The sequence below is a fragment of the Bactrocera oleae genome, chromosome 6, assembly GCF_042242935.1.
Source record: "Bactrocera oleae isolate idBacOlea1 chromosome 6, idBacOlea1, whole genome shotgun sequence".
Classification (NCBI taxonomy): Eukaryota; Metazoa; Arthropoda; class Insecta; order Diptera; family Tephritidae; genus Bactrocera; species Bactrocera oleae.
In genome coordinates, this window is record NC_091540.1 from 33,551,666 (window position 1) to 33,566,887 (window position 15,222).

Here is a 15,222-nt window from a genome sequence, read left to right on the forward strand (position 1 = left end):
GCTGATGAGTGTCAAACTCATAGAATACCATATGTGTGTCCCTATAGTAGTACATGATGTGCTGAGCTTTTTTTTGTAGTACACATTGTAGTATGGAAACCGTGTGACTGAATTTGGAATTAGTTTTCAAAATTATTTCTTTTAACAATAAATTTTTAATTTTTCACAAAAGATGTATACACGTAGCAACTCTAATTGTCTGATGACATTTGAAAGATTGATATATTTAAATAAGTCAAATCCGTTATAAAAATTTTAAATTCGTGGAGGACGCGCATGGTTTATAAAATAAAAAATCGATTTTTGCACATTTTTTTTATAAGATTAAGTGCACTTCGGAAGTGCTAGAGCCTTAAATTTTTGGTAAAATCGAAGCAAGGATGAAATGTACAGTGCGCTCTTGCTAGCAAAGATATGGACATAATCCGTGTAAGTGATATGAATGTTATGAAGAAATCTATATATCAATATTTCGCAAACCTTTGCCACACTAAATGCGGAGGAAACTGATATAACGTAAAATTTGTAAATCACATAAATATTTATATATACTTGTATGTATATACGTTGTCCTCTTACATTTCGCAAGATTTTTTCAAAAATGAAGGTTTGGGATTTGGCTCCCATAACTTTAAAGAAAACATTTTATTCAAATTAGGTAAGGTTCACATACATAGTTGTGCTAAAGTCTATCTTAATATGCAATGAAGGAGAGACATAGCTGATAATGATTTGAAGAAAACAACAATAAAAATATATATGTATATGATATATGGTAAATTCAACCAAAGATGCTAAGATTAATATAATTTAAAAAAAAACTTGTCTACTTAATTTCACTAAAATATCACACGTTTTAACAAACCTAAATGGTGGGAACTCGTGCATCATTATATAGGATATATTGGTGGCAGCGAATTGGAAGGGCTGATTGCATTAAATTTTGATATTAATTTTCCCCAAATTTCAATTATATATCTCACAGATCAACCGATATTTTCGGCAAAATTCGCACTGGGATCCATATTTTCGGTATGTGGCGGTTTAAAAAGTTATGGTATTTTCACAATTTTTAGACTCAAGATCATACTTGAAATGTACTATTTGTGCAAAGTTTTATCCGAACATAATCATCGGTGCTTGATTTGTGTACTGGAAAATGAAAGAATCATATGGAATTTAAAATTGTGCTAGATATAGTGTCAGAAAGAAATATATATTAAGTGATAAGGAGTTAGTTTCAAGCCATTCAAATCGTCGGGACTTGATGGTATATTTTCGGCTCAATTGCAGCAGTACCAGAAATTCATAAAGGTCTGATTAATAACCATTCTTAAAGGAGCGCTGCAATTAAACCACATTCCTACGTTATGGGGAAAAGTTAAGGTAATATATACACCAAAAGGGAGAAAAAACTCTCATACTAATCCAAAAGATTTGAGACGAATTAGTGTTTCCTAAATCCGTTTAAAAACGTTGGAAAGACTAATAGAAATACACATAAGAAACCAGAAACAATGGCAGTTTCGCACCATCTAAAGGAAAATCCATAGAAACAGCACTAAGCGCAGTGGTAGAAGAGATTGATAAATGGAGGTAAAAGAATACACCCTCGTAGTATCTGTAAAAGGATGGTGCCGCCCAGATGGGGATTAACATTTCGGGTAACTCATTAACTCTATACAGCAATTGTAAGGCCAACTATGATATATGGCATACTGGTATGGTGGTTAATAATGGAAAAAAATACGCGGTAAGGCGTATAGAAGGCAAATTAAATAAAAAGTTATTTTTTATTATTTGATAAAGTTTTATTTATTATTTAAGAAGCGTCTCGCTTCATTGAGTGGTACTTTACGACTGAACTAGAAAGAAACTTTAAAATTATTTAAAGGAAAAGCAAAGAAGACAATAAAGAGTTGCACATGTTACTGCAACGTGAGTAGAAGTTGTGGTGCAGACATAGCGTCAGCAAATTCGTCCGAATTGTCCGTTGAACTTATTGCGCTACCGGTGCGCGTGGGAAAGCGCTAGGCGCAGCGAAAATATTAATTTCGTTTGAAATTTTTGAGTCGTTAACTCCTCCCCCTTTAAATAGCTCAGTGTCCTCACTGAGGTGCGCTGAGGTCATTGTCATCAGGCTAATGTTTGAAGTCTTTAAAATTCCATCCTGCTTACTGGATGTTATGTCTGGAATCTTTTCGGTCTTATCGATAACTGTTGTTACCGGAAATGATTTAGTTCGTCTTCGGAAGATTATTTTAATCGTAAGTATAATTAAAAGTAGCATTACGATTCCAGATAGGCTGTAAACACTAAATTCGTATTTAGTTCCCAAAGCCTTTATTTCTTCGGTGTTCACACTGTGTAATTCCTTCAGCATTTTGAGTGAAAGGATCTCTTCGAAACTTAAGGATATGTTTCCTGGTTGTATTATGGCATGTAAAGGTTTAGCCTTAGAAATTTGTCTACTTTCGTAAGTTCTTTGGCTGGATTTAATGGTAGCGTTGTGAAATTCTATTAAAAATGTTCCCTCCAGGTTAACTAACTTTTCTCCTATCTCTATAGTCCCATTGTAAGCATTTAGTAGGAGTATACCTGGGTTAATTTCTTCTATTTGTGGTATATGTTGTGCGTTTGTCATTGTGCAAGCAGAAGATTGTCCATGAAGTAATTTTGGCAAACATGCGCTATTTGAAATATATTTAAAGTTTCCTTCTTTACAAACTGATACGTCGTTGAGCGTTTTACATTTGCTTATAATTTCTAATACATCATTCTTACATACTATTATGTTATGGAATCTTGATTATGGAATTGTTCTTTCTTACTGCTTTTACTAGTAAATTTTTACAATTTTCTTCATTTGTTTTTGGCAAGCTAATAATATGAATCAAAGTTAATGCATTTGATACTATTTTAACATCTCCATACTCGATGGCTTCTAAAAGGTTTACATATATCATATTTTGTTCATCAAAAAATTCTTTAGTTATTCTTAATTCTAGATCTGACAAAATGAATGAATTAATAATTCCAGCCTTTGCCCATTGAATTGCTTAATCTACATTTATTATTTCTTCTTTCATTACCTTAAGTTTTCTTTCTAATTCTTTCGATAAATCTTTTTTTATTTGCTCATTAGATTTAATAATGTTTGTAATTTTGTTAGTTCTGTTTATTAGTTCATTGATTCTTTCTTCCACTAATCTATTAATAACTACTTGCCTATTATTATTTCTTAGAACATCATTTATTTTGTCGGAAATGATTTGAAAATCATCGTGATCGGGTGATCCAGCAACCCTTTTCCATATGGTGCCAAGTTCATTAATGGCTCTTTTTGTTCGAGTAGGTTTTAGTCTTTGTATGATGGCTTCAATAATTTTAATTTCGTGAGTTAGGTAAGGGTAACTTTCGTCTCGTTCTGTCAAGTCTTCTATAAGGGTCCTTTTTATTTCGTAAAGTATCGGTTCGTATTGTTCCAAGTTTATTACGTGAATTATCTTGAATGTCGATGTTTGTAGTTTAGCTGTCCCAGTCTCTATTGTCACTATTTGTGCGTTGGTGTAGTCGAGAATCTGAACCTCTCCGTAGCAGAGGGTGGTAAAATATCAGGAAATAGTTAAGACTTAATGTGGCATTTGTGAATTATTTTTCCGGACATAGTTAAAACTGTGTTTCCTTGGTCTTTTTTAATGATTTCTTCCTGATAGCGGGAGGAGAGCTTGTTTCCAAGCCGTTTGTTAATTTTTGCATAAATAGTCTGCCCTTCCTGAAATTCTTTAAATAGTTTTATATTTTGGTTATGAAATTCTAAATCCTTTTCTTGTTTATCTATCAGATTTTTTTCAACTTCCTGGCGTTCCTGTTCCAATTGCATTGGATCAGTTGTTACTGTCCTTCCAAAGAAAACTTCTACTGGTTTCCTATTTATTGTCGAGTGAATGGAATAATTATATTTGAAAATGGATCCATTCAGCAGATCGTTGAATGAGTCGTGAACCTTTTCTGCTTTGACGCAGCGAATAATTTCTGATAAAGTCGAATGAAAACGTTCTATCTGTCCGTTCACAGTACTCATGTAAGGTGGAGTTCTAAATATTTCTATATTATATTGGTTCTGTAGCATATGGGTTATTGGAGCAGAATTTAGAGACTTTTCATTATCTATTACAATTTGTTTTGGAATACCAAAGCACATTAGCATATCTCTTAATGGCCCTTTAATGTCCTGTGTAGCCCTAGAATTTACTATACGTGCCATTGCGTATTTAGAAAATGTGTCTATTGCAGTAAATATTACCTTTTTGTTTGTATGATAAAGGTCTATGTGGACAATATGACCTGGATACATTGGAATTGGTGTGGCTTGTAGTATAGTGTTTTCTGGGTGCCTTTCGTATTTACTTAGTTTACACACTTTACATTGTTTTACTATCTTATTGATTTTTGCACTCATCCGAGGGAAGTAGAATTTTTTTAACAATTGAATCTTATTTTCCTTTGCATTTCTATGGGCGCGATTGTGCTCTTCAAGAATTTCATTTTCTTGATCAATTTCATTGACTAAATCTGTAATTATTTTTCGGGAATATTTTATTTTAAATTGTGAAAAGTAAATGGGATATAGTTCTTGAATTTTTCCGAGGATGCTGTCCTCTGTTTTTATAATATTGGTTACCGAGGGATTTAGGCATTTTTTTAGGGTGCTTACTAGCGTGTCGTTGTCATAGTCGTCTTTTATAATTGTATGTCGGTGATATGTAGGAAAAATGATATTGAAATTGTAAGAGGCCTGTTCTCCTTTCTCGAGGATTATTTGGTTTTTGAAAACATTTATCGGGGCGTCTGTAAATGGTATCAAATTTTGAGAAGAACTTTTGTCACTGTGTTGTGTGACAGTCATGGAGTTAACCTGAATATCTTGTGCCGGTCTTGATAGTGCGTCTGCAACTACGTTAGAGCTTCCTGATTTATATTTCATTTCATAATTGTATTCCTCCAGTATTGCTTTCCATCTTTTGAGTTTGCTATTGGTGTTTTTGTTACTTAGTGCGTATGTTAACGGTTGGTGATCTGTGTAAATTTTAATAGCTGCTGAACCGTAAAGGTAATTTCTCAATGATTTCAGGGCCCATACTATTGCGAGCATTTCTTTTTCATTTGTGGCATAGTGTTCTTCTGCCTTATTCAGTGTTCTGGATATAAAAACTATTGGTTTTTTGTCTTGCTCCAAAACCGCACCTAAAGCAAAATTGGATGCATCTGTGGTAAGGTGAAAATCTTTTTTATAATCTGGGTATTGTAACATTACTTTAGAAGATGTCAGTGTGCTTTTAATTTTATTGAATGCTTCAATGGCTTGTGGACTTAGAATTATTGGAGTTTTGGCGGACATAGTTTTGGATATACGTCCCTCCTCCCCTCTTAAAAGAGCGGTGAGCGGTTTGGCGTAATCTTTAATGAATCTTTAATGAATCGCCTGTAGAAGCCGGACATGCCTAAGAATGACCTTAGGTCTTTCAAAGTTTTCGGATATGGAAAGTTCTTAATCGCTTCGACTTTTTTAGGATTAGTTTTTATGCCTTCCGAGGATACTATAAAGCCTAAGTATTCAACCTCGTTTTTGAAAAATTCACACTTGTTAATTTGAACTTTCATATTCGCTTTTTCGAACGTTTCAAACACCTTTTTTATATTATTTAAGTGCGTTTCTTCATCTTCGCCAAAGATTATTATGTCGTCTATGTAGACGTAGCAACATTTGCCAATTAAATCTCTTAAAATGTTATCTAAGGCTCTCTGGAAAATTGCAGGGGCGTTTTTCAACCCAAATGGTAACCGAGTAAATTCGTATTTACTTTTCGTTGTTTACCGAAAATGCGGTTTTAGGAATATCTTTTTGAAGAAGTGGGATTTGGTGGAATCCGCTTTTAAGGTCTAAGACCGTGAAAAATTTCTGGTTTTGCATTTGCGCCAAAACTTCATTTATTTCTGGGATTGGGTACCTATCGGGAATAGTTACAGAATTCAGTTTTCTGTAATCTACTACCATTCGATACTTTTTTTCGTTCGAGGCATCGAGTTTTTTCGGCACTACCCATATTGGTGAATTATATGGGGACTTTGATTGTCTTATTATGCCTTGGTCTAATAATTCATTTATTTGCTTCTCTACTTCGTCCTTCATTACCATTGGGTATGGATAATATCGCGAATAAATTGGGTTGTCCGTTGTGGTTTTTATTTCTGCTTTTACTGTAGTCGTCAATGTGAGTTTTTCGTCAGGGTCTGTGAAAAGATTTGGGTGATTTTCGCAAAGAGATTGGAGTTTTTCTGCCTGTGATTGCGGTAAATGATTTATTCGGAGTTCAAGTATATTGACAGATTGGGATTCCTGTTGTAAAATTTTAACTTTTATAGAATTGTTTACTAACATGTAATTGTTTGCGGTGTAAATAACTGCGTTTAATAATTTCAAACTATCATTACCAAGTATACCGTTAAAAGATTTCAACTGTGGCAAAAGGAAAAATTTAAGATCTATTTTAGTTCCAAAAAGGTTAAGGTTTGTATGGTGTGTTATTGAAATTTTTCCTCCAACTGAGTCTGCGTAAAAGTGGTTTTCATTAGGTATTGGGTTTTTAACTAGAGAAGGTTGAATATAATTTTTATTTAAACCTGTATCTATCAAAAATTTATGAATCTTTCCCTCAACTGTTTTACATTAAAAGTAAGGCAGCGAGGATTGATTTAATCTAAAAAATGGATATCAGAGAAATTTGCTGTTTTATTTTCTTCCTCATCGTATCCTTCCAGGTATTTATTTATGGGTTGTAGTTCTTCTTGTTCACTAGTCATCTGTGCGTAGTACTCGTCAAAAGGATGTTGCTGTTCGTCCTCGTCCGTGCTCTCTATTTGGTTAATTCTTTGAAATTTTGCCGGGGTTTGGTGGAGTTGGTTTGAGACTGGGGCTTGTCTACGTATCGCTTGTCCCATGTTTTGTGGTCTGTTAACGTAGTTAACTCTTGCTGTCTGCAAGGATCTGTCTACGTCCATCGGTGTAGGGGGGTTTGGTTGAAAGGGTCTTGGTGGTGGCAAGTTATATTGCTGTTGTATCGGATAATTATTTTGTTGTCTAAAGAATTGTTGTTGTGGTGGGTAGTTGTTTGTGAAATTGTTATTGCGGTGGATTAAAAGGATTATATGGCGATTGGGAGGGAAACTGTTGATTTCTAGGATTATAGTTTGTTTGGGGTGTATACCTATATTGATTTTGTGGGAAGTGAGCTAAGTGTGGATAAAATTGTGGCTGTCCATTATTTTGATTTCGTCTAGGATTGTGTGGGGGTGTGTTTTTATTAATTTGTTGAGTTCTGTAATTTTGGTTCTCTAGTTTAAGGCATAAATGTAAAGCTTCTGGAAGCTCAGTTGGTTCTCTTGTTCCCAAAAGTCGGGGTAAGTCACCTCTTAGTCCTCTAATGAAAGTATCTAAAGCTTTGTTACGATACGTTTCTGTCATAAGTTGCATGGCTTCCGGGCCTATTTTCATGTAACCTATTTTGTTAAGAATGAGGGTTAAATGTGCGTACACTTCCTGATAAAATTGTTCGATTGTGTGACTGCCTTGGGTGAGTGTTGACATTTGATATTTCCATGTCTGGGTTTAACTGGTTGGCATTTGAGGCAGCTGGTGGCTGATATACATTTTGGATAACTGGTGGCCTTACAAGGTTATTTGGATTCATTTTGCTTATTTTATTTAATTTATTTACTACTATTATTTTTTATTAATTATTTTTATTAATTTCGTGGTGTGAAATATTAGTTAATTAGTTTTATTAAAAATTGGAAAAAAAATTTGGAATTTTTATTCTAAATTTTCCTAAGTTTATTGTTGTTAACCTAAGCAAAGTAAAAGAATTATTTTATTTTAAAAATGATACGCTTACAGTAATAATATGGACTTCATTTTGTTCTGATTTTTCCCGAACTCTGCTGCTGCTCTTTGCTGTCACTGTTGAATAGTGCTGAACGTCGTTGCCGCTTCTGGATTGTGGTTACCGTTGTTGTTGTGAATAAAGCTGAACTTTGATGTTTCTTCTCGGGTTACGGGCACTGTTATTATTGAATTTTTGTGCTGCTATTTGTTTGTTTGTTGCGTATTTTTTAAACGTTTTGAATGTTTAATATTTATTTATTTTTATTTATTAGAAAATTTCACCAGTGTGTAAGTTTTGGCTTGTTTGTTGTAAAATGTTTTCTTAGGTTGATATATTTCATTTGTATTTGCTGCTATCTTAAATTGAAGTATTTCACTTAAGTTTTAATTAAATTTAATTTGCTGCTTTACTTGAATTGAAGTATTTCACTTAAATTTTAATTAAATTTGATTTGCTGCTTATCTTAAATCGAAGTATTTCGCTTAAATTTTAATTAAATTAAGTCCGGTAGATATCGACGCTTCTCCCTCTTTTGTCCTAGCCGGTGACTCGAGGAGCCTTCGATACTGCAGAAAAATTGATTTTCCGATCCGGTTTGCTCTATTCAACGATCGAGCACAAGGTACTTTACGCGTACACGATTTCAAAAATTTTACTGTTTCGCGTAAACCCTTTTAACGTTGGGCGCCAATTACATAAAATGTTATTTTTTATTATTTGATAAAGTTTTATTCATTATTTAAGAAGCGTCTCGCTTCATTGAGTGGTACTTTACGACTGAACTAGAAAGAAACTTTAAAATTATTTAAAGGAAAAGTAAAGAAGACAATAAAGAGTTGCACATGTTACTGCAACGTGAGTAGAAGTTGTGGTGCAGACATAGCGTCAGCAAATTCGTCCGAACTGTCCGTTGAACTTATTGCGCTACCGGTGCGCGTGGGAAAGCGCTAGGCGCAGGCGAAAATATTAATTTCGTTTGAAATTTTTGAGTCGTTAACTGGCATACAACAGCTAGTATATGCATCTGTGGAGTTCTTAGAATTTCGCCAAGTCAGGTTCTAAGCGTCATTTTAGATTTTATGCCAACATACTTGTTCTGTAAACAACTGGCAGCGAAGTCAGCTTTTAGACTGAGGGAGTCCTCCAAATTAGTCGCCTGTAATAAAGGACATTCTACGATACTTAGTAAGTTCTCGCTTTTACCTCATACCACGGATATTCGTAATCCTATAGAATTGTACTTAAATTCGGTCCCTAATATTGCCTTTTCTTCCAGAAAAGAGTGGAAAAAGGGCGAGGTGAACAGGGACGTAGCATTAAGGACACCAAAATTGCCTTAAGTCTACCAGACCGCTGCATTGTCTTCCAAGCGGAGATCAGCAATTAAAGAAAGCCTTCTTGTTCCGACAAGGAGTGTGCTTACAATTAGGAATATACGTATTATATAGGCACCATCCTACAATTAGACCCCGAATACAGGGAATTTATATGCCTCTAGCTACTTATAGTTATTTAATCGATAGCTTGTTACAAATATTGCAGAGTCTCGGTTAAGTCAGTCGCTAACTTGCTCAACAAGCAGGCAAACGTGACGTGAATGGAATATAGGCTCCACATACCGACTATTAAAATTCTAAAGGAATGACATAAGAACTCTAGTAGGAGTGCTAACAGGTTACTGTCTAATTGACAGACATGTCAACATACTAGGAACGCCACATAATGACTATTGTTGTCAGGGTGTAGAAAAAGAATGTAAAGGTCTGTATAAGAAAAGAATCGCAACCATCAGCTGAGGGTTTCTTGACGTTCTTTCGGAGGTTGCACAGACTTTTTGTACTAACACACTTTATCATATATATACGAGTATAAACCTTTATCTATCTCGATTCGTTTTAGGTGATACAAACAACCTTTATTTGAACAAAACTATTTTACTCTGCAGCATCATGGTGCAAGAGCATTAAAAGGAGATCTCTACTTTTTATCTTGATATGGAGTTGTTTTACATACAACGTTAAATTTTGTTATACGAGTAACTGTTTTCCTTCGATACCAGTTCGTCAGTGTTTTCATAGACAAAAGAGATTTTCACGCGAAAACTTGTGTTTTCATCCATACAAAATCTGTCAAACGAAAATACAGTTTTCGCTGAAAACCCCTTGAAAACTTACACTCCACTCATTATAATCGGTGCCTGCTCTAGTTTAATCGATATTTTTAGAAGACATATTTTGCCAGCCCTAAATGTCAGTTGACAATTTGATTACATTCCATAATTGGTCTAAACGTACCCTAGTATTACATCAGAAGCAAAGAAATATGTTTTTATGCATGTTATATGCAGGTGCAATGAGATACTCAAATATAGCATATTGCAACCTGACATAATCATTATGTGAGCAATTTTCACCAAAAGGTCCTGCAGAAGTTCTTCTAATATTTTTGTAGACAGAAAGCATCGCTGAATTATTTAGTTTGTCGCATTGACGTTTAAAAATACGAGTCCGTTTCGATTATGTTAACTCGATTTGTAATAGCTGTCGCCCCTCGACAATCCTCAGTCAAATCTCATTATACCCTGAACAGGGTATATTAAGTTTGACACGAAGTTTGTAACACCCAGAAATAAACGTTGGGGAACTTATAAAATATATAGTATATATAGCCGAGTCGATTCAGCCATGTCCGTCTGTCTGGCCGATTGTCCGTCTGTATATACGCCAACTAGTCCCTCAGTTTTTGAGACATCGGTTTGAAATTTTGCTCACATCAAGTTCTCCCTAAGAAGCTGCTCGGATCCATCTAAAAATCCGATATCGGACTACTATAGCATATAACTGCCATACAAACCGAATGATTGGAATCAAATTCTGGTATGGAAAGTTTTTCATTTGACGAGATATCTTCAAGATATTTGGCATGGATTATTGTCTAAAGCAATGATGGAATCTCCCAAGAAATTGTTCAGATCGGATCACTATATCATAAAGCTGTCATATAAACTGACCGGTCAAATCAAAGTTTTTGTAAAGAATTTTTGGTGTTTGTGAAGAATATTATTGCTTTGGTGCAATTAAAGTTGCCGCTTTTTCATGTTTTTGATATCAAAATACAAGCAGGAGGTAAAACTAAGTCGCACGGCCCATTTATAATATTATATGTAAATATGGTAAGAGCGTCTAAGATTTTCTGTTATCACACTTTCTTATCCAAATATCCAAAATAAAGTTTATTATGTGTAGTAAAAAGAAATTCATTATTTTTACAATGACAGACAGTTTTGTATTGCAGTCAATGTCAAAGGTGGACCCCAACAAACAGCAAATACGCCAAATTTTAAATTTTTTCTTCGATGAAGGCGTAAGTGCAAGTTAAGCGGCTGAAAATGTGATCATTGATTATGGTTCTGATAAAGATCCACCACACTGTGGAAAATCAATTTTCGAAATATCGATAAAATAATTGAAATCATCGTGTCCGACCGTCATGTTAGCACTGTTTTGAGTTTTATTGGTGATGAAAGTGGGTCACTTACGAAAACGTCAAGCGAAAACGATCGAGGTTGTATTGCGGTGAGCTGGCGCAAACGGTAGCCAAACCAGGATTGACTGTCAGAAAGGTTTTGCTGTGTGTCCGGTGAGAACACCCCCCTACGGATTTGTACTGGCAAAAATTGGACAGCCTGAAGTACGCAATTGCCTGTAAACGAGTGGAATTGTCTTTCATCAGAACACCAAGTACCTGTTCCTGCCTATGACGAAGGAAGTTTATAAAAATTTATTGCATTATGAAATTACTTTTATAATACCAACAAGTTATCGAACAAAGCTGTGCATATTTCAACTAAATCGAATAATTCTATCTATAATAATTCCTCATAAAGATTATTTGGAAGCATGACATCGAGATAAATTTGTGACTTCAGAGTCAATAAAAATATGCTCATTAGTATATACTGACAAAATAAAGCTTAGAGCCAGAAAGTAAGCTAACGATGTAGAATTATTCTAGTTCACTTTCAAAATTATTTCATAAAAGTTGAGTTTCACACACACTTCTTACATATAATATATTCAATGTTGTATATGTACCTATAAATATATATACACATAATATATAGTATATATATTAATATATGGTTGCTCGTAGGCATTTATGTATGTTTGGTGGAGTGCCCTGTAAGATAACTTCCTGCTTTACTAATTGTTATTTGTATTATTATGGTAATAAACAGTTGGTTTCGAATTGTTTTTGCTAACTCTATAATTGTTGTTGCAACATTAGTTGGGCCCGGATCATGAATTCTCCTCCGAGTCATTAAGAGCACTGCGAACTTGCTCCCCTACACATAATCACTTGTTGAGGTCATTTGTTGTCTAAAATGTGCATGTATGTATGTAAAATGTATGTATGTAAATGCTCACAGAGGCATATACATTTGTGGTCAGATGAAATTATTCTTGTTAAAAGCTAAAGTTTGGCAGCAAGTGCGCTGTTATTGCTTTGCAACATGAACTAGCCACACATATGAATACATACACATGTACAAACATACATCCATATGTATATTGCGGGGTTTTGAAAAGCTCTTTGCTCATATACCAAATGTATACGCTTGTAACACTTTTTCTATGTTTGGAACGAAATAAAATCCCATTAGGCAGGCATTGGGATTCAAGTTGTTGCCAAACTCTCCGCAAAAACATTCTTTAGTATAAATTCACAGGTGTGTGTCACTTGGTTAAGGGTTACAATTAATTAGACATTGACAGCAATAACCACAAATTACGTACACACAGACACACAATGGCCTAACTTTAATGTCCCGTTGTAATAACTTAAAAGTGACATATGTTTTGGCAAACTCAGAGTCCAGTGGGTGGAATTTGTCGCATTTTAGCCAACAATCAAATAATGCCACTTGTGAGTAATTCCCCTTTCCTCCTTCGTCCAAGTACATACAAATGTCTGTTTCACTGTGTCTGTGACACTTTGACACACCACCCGGGTGGGTAAAAAAAAAAGTATTTTTATACTTTATTACATATTGCTACAGAGTATAAAAGTTTTGTTCATATAACGGTTGTTTGTATCACGTAAAAAGTATTTGAGTTAGATATGAATTTATATATATATATATATAAATAGTTAGAATGACGAGACAAATTGAAATCCCATTGTCTATCTATCCGTCCGTTTGTCCGTCTGTCTGTGCAATCTGTAACTTGAGTAAAAATTGAGATCTCCTTGCTACACGTATTCCTTGGAATAAAAACTGAGGACGAATTCGTAAATGGGCGTAATCGGACCACTGCCATACCCCCAAAACGCAATTATACGAAAATTGTGTCATAACTAAGCAATAAATTATTATATAAAAGTGTAATGTGGCACAGAGGATCACAGTACCTGGTGGCACCTGGTGACTAAAGGGTGAAAAAGAAATGGGCCTAGTCTCACTCTAGGAGGCTTAATGTATACACATACATACAGACTCTTAAACCATTTAAGGTACAAAAACCAAATTCGCTCAAAACAAATCCCTCAAGCACTCCTACCAACACTGTTTAAATAAATGTAATCGGGTGATAACGCCGCCCAGTCCCCATATAACGGTTCTGTTAAAAACTACCATTGAGATGCCAATTGTTAAGAAAATTCAAATGTGTTTTTATTTAGTGTAAAGTACAATCGATACAATTAAGATCTAGATATAACATTTGTCAAATGGACTTATTTTGCAGGATCGAATTCGATGAACCGAACCAACTAAATCAAGTCGTATGTCATGAATATCACGTTCAATATTGACTTCTAAAGCTTGAAAAGAGTCTGGTTTATTGATAACGACCAATGACTTCAAATAATCCGACAAGAAGTATTAAGGTGTTAAAAGTGTTAAATCACAACTTCTTGGAGGCCTTTCAATGTCACAATTTCTTGAAATTATTGAATCTCCAAATTTTTCTTGTAATATTTCGGTTGTTGCACGTGCTGTGTAGCTCCTTTTTGTTGGCCCCAGATGTTGTCAACTACTTCCAATTGCGGCCATAAAAGGTTGGTTATCATCGATCTTTACCGCTCTCTATTGATAGTAACGGTGTCACCAGCTTTATTTTGAAAAAAATTCAGTCCAATGATTCCACCAGACCAAAAACCACACAAAACTGTCAATTTAGGTTGCTCATTTTATAATTTGTTGGTTTTCTTCGCACCAGAATCGACAGTTTTGTTTATTTGCCGCACCACTCAGATTGACAGCCTCATTGGAGAAAATCAGTTTCTTAAAAAATCATTATCGTTTAATCTTATCTTATCTTATCGTTTTCAAGTTGTTCCAAGGCAAAATCCGCAAATTCACGACGTTTACGGTGGTCCAATGCCTTCAGTCCTTGAGTGAGAACAAGTTTATAAGGATGCTAGCCCAAACCCTGCACAAGACAGGTAGTGGTTCAATCACAATTCTTGAGAACGTCTTGGAATCGACAAATTGCGGTCTACAACACTTTCCTGAACGGTTCGGTTCTTTGTCTAATTGGCACTTGAGCATTATGTAAAGAAAATGTTCGCTCGAAATTTAATATACAACTTATATACTTTGTTCTTACGTATATCTTTTCTTTCTTTCTTTCTCTTAAAGTTCTAAACATAACTGAATACAATGAAAATCCTATCTTAAAATCTGACGAAACGACACTTTGAAATCATATCATCCCTATTGGAAAAGCGTGATAAATCAATAAATAAATACGCAAAATGCGCACATTACGGTAAAAACCCATTGTTTAAATGAGATAAGCCACCCCTACATATACACAACACTCTACTCAGATAAAACTGGCACACCCTAATGAAACACACCAAACCGCACTCAACATTTGAGAACACTACACATGATGGCACCACCACACTCAACCTCTGAGTACAACATGCTCGAAGTCACCTACAAAAAGGCAAAGATTCGCTTATCGTTTACGGGCCTGAGCGCCACCACACCCCTTTCGTTTTCGTTCCGCCGCGCCGACTTTCAACGATATAATTTAATTATATTGTCAAACTCTATATTTTATAAGCAGCTATTAATAAAAAAAATGGTCGTTTATTAATTATTATAATGTAAATAATAAAACTTTGTATACGTATATGAAAAACAACGCTTTTATTTAAATTATTCACGGGATTGTAAATGCAGTGTTAATATCTTTAAAGGTGTAAATATCTCGGTGGTGTTCACCAAAATAGTACACATTTAAACACCCATAGCTCAGGACCT

General features: G+C 34.7%; 1 long non-coding RNA gene across 2 annotated transcripts; it reads left to right on the forward strand.

The window, feature by feature from the left end:
• Window positions 1-218: 218 nt before the first annotated feature.
• Window positions 219-15,021, forward strand: LOC138857872 (uncharacterized). 2 transcript variants are annotated; one of them, XR_011397095.1, is made up of 3 exons: window positions 219-429; window positions 14,282-14,513; window positions 14,590-15,021. It is a non-coding gene; the product is annotated as an uncharacterized lncRNA (long non-coding RNA). The 2 variants fall into 2 exon arrangements; XR_011397094.1 differs by having other exon boundaries at window positions 14,282-14,502.
• The last annotated feature ends 201 nt before the right edge of the window (window positions 15,022-15,222 follow it).